The sequence below is a fragment of the Tenrec ecaudatus genome, unplaced genomic scaffold (genome assembly GCF_050624435.1).
Source record: "Tenrec ecaudatus isolate mTenEca1 unplaced genomic scaffold, mTenEca1.hap1 Scaffold_554, whole genome shotgun sequence".
Classification (NCBI taxonomy): Eukaryota; Metazoa; Chordata; class Mammalia; order Afrosoricida; family Tenrecidae; genus Tenrec; species Tenrec ecaudatus.
In genome coordinates this window covers 593083-603454 of record NW_027459466.1, presented here as the reverse complement: position 1 = coordinate 603454, position 10372 = coordinate 593083, and positions in this window count along the sequence as shown.

Sequence of the window (10372 nt, the reverse complement as noted above, 5' to 3'; positions counted from 1 at the left end):
CTATCTAGGTTACCTAGCGGGCACTTGGACTATCTAGGTTAACTAGCGGGCACTTATACAATGCAGGTTCCCTTGCGGGCACTTTGACTATGTAGATTCCCTAGAGGGCACTTGGATTATATAGGTTCCCTATGGGCACTTGGACTATCTAGGGGCCCTAAAGGGCACTTGGAATACGTAGGTTCCCTTTTGGACACTTGGACTATGTAGGTTCCTCAGCGGGCACTTGGACTATGTAGGTTAACTAGCGGGCACTTGGACTATCTAAGTTACCTAGCGGGCACTTGGACAATGTACGTCCCCTAGCGGGCACTTAGACTATCGAGGTTAACTAGACTGCCCTTGGACTATGTAGGTTAACTAGCGGGCACTTGGAATATCTAGGTTAACTAACGGACCTTGGACTATGTAGGTTAACTAGCGGGCACTTGGACGATCTAGGTTAACTAGCGGGAACTTGGACTATCTATGTTAACTAGCGGGCACTTGGACAATGCAGGTTCCCTAGAGGGCACTTGGACTATCTAGGTTCCCGAACGGGCACTTGGAGTATGTAGGTACCCTAGCGGGCCCTTAGACTATCTAGATTACCTAGCGGGCACTTGGACTATGTAGGTAACCTAACGGGTACTTGGATTATCTAGGTTAGGTAACGGGCACTTGGACTATGTAGGTTCCCTAGCGGGAACTTGGACTATGTAGGTTCCCTATCGGTCACATGGACTATGTAGGTTAACTAGCGGGCCCTTGGACTATCTAGGTTACCTAGCGGGCACTTGGACTATCTAGGTTAACTAGCGGGCACTTGTACAATGCAGGTTCCCTAGCGGGCACTTTGACTATGTAGGTTCCCTAGAGGGCACTTGGACTATCTAGGTGCCCTAACGGGCACTTGGAATACGTAGGTTCCCTTTCGGACACTTGGACTATGTAGGTTTACTAGCGGACACGTGGACGATCTAGGTTAACTAGCGGGCACTTGGACGATCTAGGTTAACTAGCGGGCACATGGACTATCTAGGTTAACTAGCAGGCACTTGGACTATCTAGATTAACTCGCGGGCACTTGGACGATGCAGGTTTCCTAGCGGGCACTTGGACTATATAGGTTAATTAGCGGGCACTTGGACTATGGAGGTTACCTAGTGGGCACTTGGATTGTCTAGGTTACCTAACGGGCATTTGGACTATGTAGGTCCCTTGGCGGGCACTTGGACTATGTAAGTTACCTAGTGGGCACGTGGACTATCTAGGTTAACAAACGGGCACGTGGACTATGTAGGTAACCTAACGGGCACTTGGACTATCTTGGTTAGGTAACGGGCACTTGGACTATCTAGGTTACCTAGCGGGAACTTGGAATATGTAGGTTACCTAGCGGGCACTCGGACTATAGGTTACCTAGCGGGCACTTGGACTATATAGGTTACCTAGCGGGAACTTGGAATATGTAGGTTACCTAGCGTGACTTGGACTATCTAAGTTAACGAACGTGCACTTGGACTATGTAGGTAACCTAGCGGGCACTTGGACTATGTAGGTTACCTAGCGTGACTTGGACTATCTAAGTTAACGAACGTGCACTTGGACTATGTAGGTAACCTAGCGGGCACTTGGACAGTATATGTTACCTAGCGGGCACTTGGACTATCTAGAGTAACCAATGGGTACTTGGACTATGTAGGGTACCTAGCGGGCACATGGACTATCTAGGTTAGTAAACCGGAACTTGGAATATCTAGGTTACCTAGCGGGCACTTGGACTATGTAGGTTACCTTGCGGGCACTTGGCCTATCTAGGTTACCTAACGGGAACTTGGACAATGTAGGTTTACTAGCGGACACTTGGACGATCTAGATTAACTAGCGGGCACTTGGACAATGCAGGTTCCCTAGCGCGCACTATGAATATGTAGCTTCCCTGGAGGGCACTTGGACTATATAGGTTCCCTATGGGTACTTGGACTATCTGGGTTCCCTAACGGGCACTTGGAATATGAAGATTCCCTATCGGGCACTTGGACTATGTAACTTCCTCATTGGGCACTTGGACTATGTAGGTTCCCTATCGGGCACTTGGACTATGTAGGTTAACTAGCGGGCCTTTGGACTATCTAGGTTACCTAGCGGGCACTTGGACTATCTAGGTTAACTGCGGGCACTTGTACAATGCAGGTTCCCTAGCGGGCACTTTGACTATGTAGGTTCCCTAGAGGGCACTTCGACTATATAGGTTCCCTATGGGCACTTGGACTATCTAGGTGCCCTAACGGGCACTTGGAATACGTAGGTTCCCTTTCGGACACTTGGACTATGTAGGTTCCTCAGCGGGCACTTGGACTATGTAGGTTAACTAGCGGGCACTTGGACTATCTAGGTTACCTAACGGGAACTTGGACTATGTAGGTTTACTAGCGGACACTTGGACGATCTAGGTTAACTAGCGGGCACTTGGACTATCTGGGTTCCCTAACGGACACTTGGAATATGAAGATTCCCTATCGGGCACTTGGACTATTTAGGTTAACTAGCGGGCCCTTGGACTATCTAGGTTAACTAGCGGGCACTTATACAATGCAGGTTCCCTTGCGGGCACTTTGACTATGTAGATTCCCTAGAGGGCACTTGGACTATATAGGTTCCCTATGGGCACTTGGACTATCTAGGTGCCCTAACGGGCACTTGGAATACGTAGGTTCCCTTTTGGACACTTGGACTATGTAGGTTCCTCAGCGGGCACTTGGACTATGTAGGTTAACTAGCGGGCACTTGGACTATCTAAGTTACCTAGCGGGCACTTGGACTATGTACGTCCCCTAGCGGGCACTTAGACTATCGAGGTTAACAAGACGGCCCTTGGACTATGTAGGTTAACTAGCGGGCACTTGGAATATCTAGGTTAACTAACGGACCTTGGACTATGTAGGTTAACTAGCGGGCACGTGGACGATCTAGGTTAACTAGCGGGCACTTGGACGATCTAGGTTAACTAGCGGGCACATGGACTATCTAGGTTAACTAGCGGGCACTTGGACTATCTAGATTAACTCGCGGGCACTTGGACGATGCAGGTTCCCTAGCGGGCACTTGGACTATATAGGTTAATTAGCGGGCACTTGGACTATGGAGGTTACCTAGTGGGCACTTGGATTGTCTAGGTTACCTAACGGGCATTTGGACTATGTAGGTCCCTTGGCGGGCACATGGACTATGTAAGTTACCTAGTGGGCACTTGGACTATCTAGGTTAACAAACGGGCACGTGGACTATGTAGGTAACCTAACGGGCACTTGGACTATCTTGGTTAGGTAACGGGCACTTGGACTATCTAGGTTACCTAGCGGGAACTTGGAATATGTAGGTTACCTAGCGGGCACTCGGACTATAGGTTACCTAGCGGGCACTTGGACTATATAGGTTACCTAGCGGGCCCTTGGACTATGTAGGTTACCTAGCGCGACTTGGACTATCTAAGTTAACGAACGTGCACTTGGACTATGTAGGTAACCTAGCGGGCACTTGGACAGTATAAGTTACCTAGCGGGCACTTGGACTATCTAGGTTAACCAATGGGCACTTGGACTATGTAGGGTACCTAGCGGGCACATGGACTATCTAGGTTAGTAAACCGGAACTTGGAATATCTAGGTTACCTAGCGGGCAATTGGACTATGTAGGTTACCTTGCGGGCACTTGGCCTATCTAGGATACCTAACGGGAACTTGGACAATGTAGGTTTACTAGCGGACACTTGGACGATCTAGATTAACTAGCGGGCACTTGGACAATGCAGGTTCCCTAGCGCGCACTATGAATATGTAGCTTCCCTGGAGGGCACTTGGACTATATAGGTTCCCTATGGGTACTTGGACTATCTGGGTTCCCTAACGGGCACTTGGAATATGAAGATTCCCTATCGGGCACTTGGACTATGTAACTTCCTCATTGGGCACTTGGACTATGTAGGTTCCCTATCGGGCACTTGGACTATGTAGGTTAACTAGCGGGCCTTTGGACAATCTAGGTTACCTAGCGGGCACTTGGACTATCTTGGTTAACTGCGGGCACTTGTACAATGCAGGTTCCCTAGCGGGCACTTTGACTATGTAGGTTCCCTAGAGGGCACTTGGACTATATAGGTTCCCTATGGGCACTTGGACTATCTAGGTGCCCTAACGGGCACTTGGAATACGTAGGTTCCCTTTCGGACACTTGGACTATGTAGGTTCCTCAGCGGGCACTTGGACTATGTAGGTTAACTAGAGGGCACTTGGACTATCTAAGTTACCTAGCGGGCACTTGGACTATGTAGGTTTACTAGCGGACACTTGGACGATCTAGGTTAACTAGCGGGCACTTGGACTATCTGGGTTCCCTAACGGGCACTTGGAATATGAAGATTCCCTATCGGGCACTTGGACTATGTAGTTAACTAGCGGGCCCTTGGACTATCTAGGTTACCTAGCGGGCACTTGGACTATCTAGGTTAACTAGCGGGCACTTATACAATGCAGGTTCCCTTGCGGGCACTTTGACTATGTAGATTCCCTAGAGGGCACTTGGATTATATAGGTTCCCTATGGGCACTTGGACTATCTAGGGGCCCTAAAGGGCACTTGGAATACGTAGGTTCCCTTTTGGACACTTGGACTATGTAGGTTCCTCAGCGGGCACTTGGACTATGTAGGTTAACTAGCGGGCACTTGGACTATCTAAGTTACCTAGCGGGCACTTGGACAATGTACGTCCCCTAGCGGGCACTTAGACTATCGAGGTTAACTAGACTGCCCTTGGACTATGTAGGTTAACTAGCGGGCACTTGGAATATCTAGGTTAACTAACGGACCTTGGACTATGTAGGTTAACTAGCGGGCACTTGGACGATCTAGGTTAACTAGCGGGAACTTGGACTATCTATGTTAACTAGCGGGCACTTGGACAATGCAGGTTCCCTAGAGGGCACTTGGACTATCTAGGTTCCCGAACGGGCACTTGGAGTATGTAGGTACCCTAGCGGGCCCTTAGACTATCTAGATTACCTAGCGGGCACTTGGACTATGTAGGTAACCTAACGGGTACTTGGATTATCTAGGTTAGGTAACGGGCACTTGGACTATGTAGGTTCCCTAGCGGGAACTTGGACTATGTAGGTTCCCTATCGGTCACATGGACTATGTAGGTTAACTAGCGGGCCCTTGGACTATCTAGGTTACCTAGCGGGCACTTGGACTATCTAGGTTAACTAGCGGGCACTTGTACAATGCAGGTTCCCTAGCGGGCACTTTGACTATGTAGGTTCCCTAGAGGGCACTTGGACTATCTAGGTGCCCTAACGGGCACTTGGAATACGTAGGTTCCCTTTCGGACACTTGGACTATGTAGGTTTACTAGCGGACACGTGGACGATCTAGGTTAACTAGCGGGCACTTGGACGATCTAGGTTAACTAGCGGGCACATGGACTATCTAGGTTAACTAGCAGGCACTGGGACTATCTAGATTAACTCGCGGGCACTTGGACGATGCAGGTTTCCTAGCGGGCACTTGGACTATATAGGTTAATTAGCGGGCACTTGGACTATGGAGGTTACCTAGTGGGCACTTGGATTGTCTAGGTTACCTAACGGGCATTTGGACTATGTAGGTCCCTTGGCGGGCACTTGGACTATGTAAGTTACCTAGTGGGCACGTGGACTATCTAGGTTAACAAACGGGCACGTGGACTATGTAGGTAACCTAACGGGCACTTGGACTATCTTGGTTAGGTAACGGGCACTTGGACTATCTAGGTTACCTAGCGGGAACTTGGAATATGTAGGTTACCTAGCGGGCACTCGGACTATAGGTTACCTAGCGGGCACTTGGACTATATAGGTTACCTAGCGGGAACTTGGAATATGTAGGTTACCTAGCGTGACTTGGACTATCTAAGTTAACGAACGTGCACTTGGACTATGTAGGTAACCTAGCGGGCACTTGGACTATGTAGGTTACCTAGCGTGACTTGGACTATCTAAGTTAACGAACGTGCACTTGGACTATGTAGGTAACCTAGCGGGCACTTGGACAGTATATGTTACCTAGCGGGCACTTGGACTATCTAGAGTAACCAATGGGTACTTGGACTATGTAGGGTACCTAGCGGGCACATGGAGTATCTAGGTTAGTAAACCGGAACTTGGAATATCTAGGTTACCTAGCGGGCACTTGGACTATGTAGGTTACCTTGCGGGCACTTGGCCTATCTAGGTTACCTAACGGGAACTTGGACAATGTAGGTTTACTAGCGGACACTTGGACGATCTAGGTTAACTAGCGGGCACTTGGACAATGCAGGTTCCCTAGCGCGCACTATGAATATGTAGCTTCCCTGGAGGGCACTTGGACTATATAGGTTCCCTATGGGTACTTGGACTATCTGGGTTCCCTCACGGGCACTTGGAATATGAAGATTCCCTATCGGGCACTTGGACTATGTAACTTCCTCATTGGGCACTTGGACTATGTAGGTTCCCTATCGGGCACTTGGACTATGTAGGTTAACTAGCGGGCCTTTGGACTATCTAGGTTACCTAGCGGGCACTTGGACTATCTAGGTTAACTGCGGGCACTTGTACAATGCAGGTTCCCTAGCGGGCACTTTGACTATGTAGTTTCCCTAGAGGGCACTTGGACTATATAGGTTCCCTATGGGCACTTGGACTATCTAGGTGCCCTAACGGGCACTTGGAATGCGTAGGTTCCCTTTCGGACACTTGGACTATGTAGGTTCCTCAGCGGGCACTTGGACTATGTAGGTTAACTAGCGGGCACTTGGACTATCTAGGTTACCTAACGGGAACTTGGACTATGTAGGTTTACTAGCGGACACTTGGACGATCTAGGTTAACTAGCGGGCACTTGGACTATCTGGGTTCCCTAACGGGCACTTGGAATATGAAGATTCCCTATCGGGCACTTGGACTATGTAGTTAACTAGCGGGCCCTTGGACTATCTAGGTTACCTAGCGGGAACTTGGACTATCTAGGTTAACTAGCGGGCACTTATACAATGCAGGTTCCCTTGCGGGCACTTTGACTATGTAGATTCCCTAGAGGGCACTTGGATTATATAGGTTCCCTATGGGCACTTGGACTATCTAGGGGCCCTAACGGGCACTTGGAATACGTAGGTTCCCTTTTGGACACTTGGACTATGTAGGTTCCTCAGCGGGCACTTGAACTATGTAGGTTAACTAGCGGGCACTTGGACTATCTAAGTTACCTAGCGGGCACTTGGACTATGTACGTCCCCTAGCGGGCACTTAGACTATCGAGGTTAACTAGACGGCCCTTGGACTATGTAGGTTAACTAGTGGGCACTTGGAATATCTAGGTTAACTAACGGACCTTGGACTATGTAGGTTAACTAGCGGGCACTTGGACGATCTAGGTTAACTAGCGGGAACTTGGACTATCTATGTTAACTAGCGGGCACTTGGACGATGCAGGTTCCCTAGAGGGCACTTGGACTATCTAGGTTCCCGAACGGGCACTTGGACTATGTAGGTTCCCTAGCAGGCACATGGACTATGTAGGTCCCTTGGCGGGCACTTGGACTATGTAGGTTAACTAGCGGGCACTTAGACTATCTAGGTTGCCTAGCGGGCACTGGGACTATGTAGGTAACCTAACGGGCACTTGGACTATCTAGGTTAGGTAACGGGCACTTGGACTATCTAGGTTACCTAGCGGGAACTTGGAATATGTAGGTTACCTAGCAGGCATTCGGGCTATAGGTTAACTAGCGGGCACTTGGACTATATAGGTTACCTAGCGGGCCCTTGGACTATGTAGGTTACCTAGCAGGCACTATGAATATGTAGCTTCCCTAGAGGGCACTTGGACTATATAGGTTCCCTATGGGTACTTGGACTATCTGGGTTCCCTAACGGGCACTTGGAATATGAAGATTCCCTATCGGGCACTTGGACTATGTAACTTCCTCATTGGGCACTTGGACTATGTAGGTTCCCTATCGGGCACTTGGACTATGTAGGTTAACTAGCGGGCCTTTGGACTATCTAGGTTACCTAGCGGGCACTTGGACTATCTAGGTTAACTGCGGGCACTTGTACAATGCAGGTTCCCTAGCGGGCACTTTGACTATGTAGGTTCCCTAGAGGGCACTTGGACTATATAGGTTCCCTATGGGCACTTGGACTATCTAGGTGCCCTAACGGGCACTTGGAATACGTAGGTTCCCTTTCGGACACTTGGACTATGTAGGTTCCTCAGCGGGCACTTGGACTATGTAGGTTAACTAGCGGGCACTTAGACTATCTAGGTTACCTAACGGGAACTTGGACTATGTAGGTTTACTAGCGGACACTTGGACGATCTAGGTTAACTAGCGGGCACTTGGACTATCTGGGTTCCCTAACGGGCACTTGGAATATGAAGATTCCCTATCGGGCACTTGGACTATGTAGGTTAACTAGCGGGCCCTTGGACTATCTAGGTTACCTAGCGGGAACTTGGACTATCTAGGTTAACTAGCGGGCACTTATACAATGCAGGTTACCTTGCGGGCACTTTGACTATGTAGATTCCCTAGAGGGCACTTGGACTATATAGGTTCCCTATGGGCACTTGGACTATCTAGGTGCCCTAACGGGCACTTGGAATACGTAGGTTCCCTTTTGGACACTTGGACTATGTAGGTTCCTCAGCGGGCACTTGGACTATGTAGGTTAACTAGCGGGCACTTGGACTATCTAAGTTACCTAGCGGGCACTTGGACTATGTACGTCCCCTAGCGGGCACTTAGACTATCGAGGTTAACAAGACGGCCCTTGGACTATGTAGGTTAACTAGCGGGCACTTGGAATATCTAGGTTAACTAACGGACCTTGGACTATGTAGGTTAACTAGCGGGCACGTGGACGATCTAGGTTAACTAGCGGGCACTTGGACGATCTCGGTTAACTAGCGGGCACATGGACTATCTAGGGTAACTAGCGGGCACTTGGACTATCTAGATTAACTCGCGGGCACTTGGACGATGCAGGTTCCCTAGCGGGCACTTGGACTATATAGGTTAATTAGCGGGCACTTGGACTATGGAGGTTACCTAGTGGGCACTTGGATTGTCTAGGTTACCTAACGGGCATTTGGACTATGTAGGTCCCTTGGCGGGCACATGGACTATGTAAGTTACCTAGTGGGCACTTGGACTATCTAGGTTAACAAACGGGCACGTGGACTATGTAGGTAACCTAACGGGCACTTGGACTATCTTGGTTAGGTAACGGGCACTTGGACTATCTAGGTTACCTAGCGGGAACTTGGAATATGTAGGTTACCTAGCGGGCACTCGGACTATAGGTTACCTAGCGGGCACTTGGACTATATAGGTTACCTAGCGGGCCCTTGGACTATGTAGGTTACCTAGCGCGACTTGGACTATCTAAGTTAACGAACGTGCACTTGGACTATGTAGGTAACCTAGCGGGCACTTGGACAGTATAAGTTACCTAGCGGGCACTTGGACTATCTAGGTTAACCAATGGGCACTTGGACTATGTAGGGTACCTAGCGGGCACATGGACTATCTAGGTTAGTAAACCGGAACTTGGAATATCTAGGTTACCTAGCGGGCAATTGGACTATGTAGGTTACCTTGCGGGCACTTGGCCTATCTAGGTTACCTAACGGGAACTTGGACAATGTAGGTTTACTAGCGGACACTTGGACGATCTAGGTTAACTAGCGGGCACTTGGACAATGCAGGTTCCCTAGCGCGCACTATGAATATGTAGCTTCCCTGGAGGGCACTTGGACTATATAGGTTCCCTATGGGTACTTGGACTATCTGGGTTCCCTCACGGGCACTTGGAATATGAAGATTCCCTATCGGGCACTTGGACTATGTAACTTCCTCATTGGGCACTTGGACTATGTAGGTTCCCTATCGGGCACTTGGACTATGTAGGTTAACTAGCGGGCCTTTGGACAATCTAGGTTACCTAGCGGGCACTTGGACTATCTTGGTTAACTGCGGGCACTTGTACAATGCAGGTTCCCTAGCGGGCACTTTGACTATGTAGGTTCCCTAGAGGGCACTTGGACTATATAGGTTCCCTATGGGCACTTGGACTATCTAGGTGCCCTAACGGGCACTTGGAATGTGTAGGTTCCCTTTCGGACACTTGAACTATGTAGGTTCCTCAGCGGGCACTTGGACTATGTAGGTTACCTAACGGGAACTTGGACTATGTAGGTTTACTAGCGGACACTTGGACGATCTAGGTTAACTAGCGGGCACTTGGACTATCTGGGTTCCCTAACGGGCACTTGGAATATGAAGATTCCCTACCGGGCACTTGGACTAT